Source organism: Alexandromys fortis, unplaced genomic scaffold (genome assembly GCF_014885135.2).
Source record: "Alexandromys fortis isolate MF-2015 unplaced genomic scaffold, M_Fortis_MF-2015_v1.1 scaffold_128, whole genome shotgun sequence".
NCBI classification, from domain to species: domain Eukaryota; kingdom Metazoa; phylum Chordata; class Mammalia; order Rodentia; family Cricetidae; genus Alexandromys; species Alexandromys fortis.
The window spans coordinates 4,770,144-4,772,775 of NW_026068012.1; positions in this window are offsets into that span (position 1 = coordinate 4,770,144).

Sequence of the window (2,632 nt, forward strand, 5' to 3'; positions counted from 1 at the left end):
CATGAAAAAATATGATCTTATATTAACTTTATATACTTTCTTCATGAATTTTGCCTTAAACATTGTGCCTTGTTTTATTAAATTGTTTTATTAGATTCCAAAAAAAAAAAAGAAAAAGAAAAAAGTAAGAGTCAATGGAAGAAGAAATGCTGAGCAAGAAAGCAAACAAGGATCGTCAGTGAAAGGAGGGAAGGTGAAAGAAAGGAAAGAGGAGGGGAATGAAAGAAAAATGAAAACAGTAAAGGGCAGGAAGAAAATCTTTATTGTTTCACAACTACTATGTATTAGGTGTTACTACTTTTAAGTGCTATATTTTAGACTCCTCATATTTTACTTTTACTAAAAATTCTTCATGTTTGGATTTTGGTCATAAAATTGACATTTAAAGGTATAGGCAAGCAGTGCCCTTAAAAACCCATTTATGAAGTAAAAACCTCAATGTTTTCATTAATCACATAATGGCCTGAGCAAAAACAAACAAACAAAATTTAAAGTACTTTTTCACAATCCAAAACCCATCTCTAAAATTGGAAAATTGTGTTTATGAGTCTTACCATGTGATATTTTGGTGAAAACTCAGGAGATTTCCAGTGCTTATTCTCTATTGTGATATTCCATTCAGTGGTGACAAAAGGCAATGTTTATAGTCAACTCTTCCTTCCCACCTAAGATCTGCTGTGAAGAAGGAAAGTGCTCTTAATGTTCATCTCATATAGTCTTAATCACATTTTAAGGACAAAGGAAAGTAAAACCCTCTTTAACTGCAACTGGAATTTAATTTGAGTTTCCTGAGAGGTGATCTCCCTCTGAGACGTTGCTCTCCTAGGGTTTGAACAATTTCATGCCCCATTAGTATTGCATACTTTTTCACTAGGTAGAATGTTCCTGCTTCTATTTACACAAAAAGTCATCCTGAAGAATCACTTCAGGGCGTTTTATTTATGATGTTTTTGTATACCACCCTGCCAAGTGACAGAATAGTTGTATAATAGTTGTATAATGGATGGGATACAGTGTCTATGTGTAGAATTTAAGTTAAATTCCTGTATGTTTTTTCCATTGTAACAGATGATTTCTTGTAGCCCAAACTTTGGGAATATACTCCATTAAAATGGGTGTCATAACTACCACCAGAGCTAGAAGTGAGTCATGAAATGCCAGAACCAGTTATGGAATTTGAGGATTATGCCAGAACAAAAAGTCCTCTTAGATGCTGAACCATCTCTCCAGTCCAAGAAGTTTGTGTTTACAATAGTAAAAATTATTGGAATCTTTTAAAGTTTAAAACACAATAAAATGTGGAATCATAATCAGGGATTTACAACTGCTGGGATATGAAGATGGCATCCATCCCTTGTAAAATGTACCCAGAATTCTATAATCTTCTAGTTATATAAAATTCAATTTTAATATATTAAATGTGAAGTTTTAATAATGTCTTGGTTTAGCTTATATTCCTGGGAAAAAATAATGGTCACTTTGAACTTGGGAAAGTAGTCATTTGTGTGACTTTCACTTCCAGATCATTTTCCTTCACAGAGGGAAGTTGTGGTAGGAACTCTAGCAATCTGGAGGTAGGGATTCAAGTGACCTTGAGGTAGGAAGTGAAGCAGAGACCAAGGAGGAATAGTTCTTCCAGGCTTGAATGCCTGGAGAGCTCCATTTCTTTCTTATACACCCAAGGACCACTTGCCCAGGAATGATACCTTTCTAGATCAATTATCAATCAAAGAAATACCCACAGACTAGCCTGGAGGCCAATATGATGGGGTTGTTTCCTAAATTAATCTTCCATCTGCTCAGGTGACCCTATCTTGTTGCAAAAAAAATAACCAATCAAGCAAATGGGTTCTAAAGTTGAACAGCTGAATTTCATTGTAAATATCTTTCACTATTTTAGTAAGATTTATTCCAAGATAAATGTTTAGGTGATGAGTAACATTCATTCCCTGATATCTTTTCCCCCCCCATGGCTAAAATTAATTTTTTTTAATTGGGAAAAGGAAAAGAAAAAAAGTTTCCGCCTCCTCCCAGCCTCCCCTTTCCCTCCTCCTCCTCCCACCTTCTCCCCCTTCCCCCACTCCTTTCCCCCTCCCCCCCACTTCTCTCCCCCTCCCTCTCCAATCCAAAGAGCAGTCAGGGTTCCCTGCCCTGTGGAAAGTCCAAGGTCCTCCCCTCTCCGTCCATGTCTAGGAAGGTGAACATCCAAACTGGCTAGGCTCCCACCAAGCCGGAACATGAAGTAGGATCAAAACCCCGTGCCATTTTGTTGCTGTTGTTGTAGGTTTGTTGTTTATGTTCAGGAAAGTTACTGATATTCTTGTCTCTCTCTATTGTGTTCTGCTACTTTAATAAAAGTTTTTATCAGATACATAAATTTTCTGGTGTGTGTTTGTGTTTGTGTGTGTGTGTAGAATGATATCTGAAAATAGGAATACTTTTACTTCTTTCCTATTTCTTTTACAAATATGGTCAGATGTATTCTATATATATTATTCACAAACTTTTTGAAACAAACTGTGCTGGTATAATTTTCTGAAACTATTTCTTAATCTCAAAAGATTAAATTTTTCCCTGATCTGAAAGGAAGATGATAATCTTTGAAATCACTTGACTATAGATTTAACCTTCT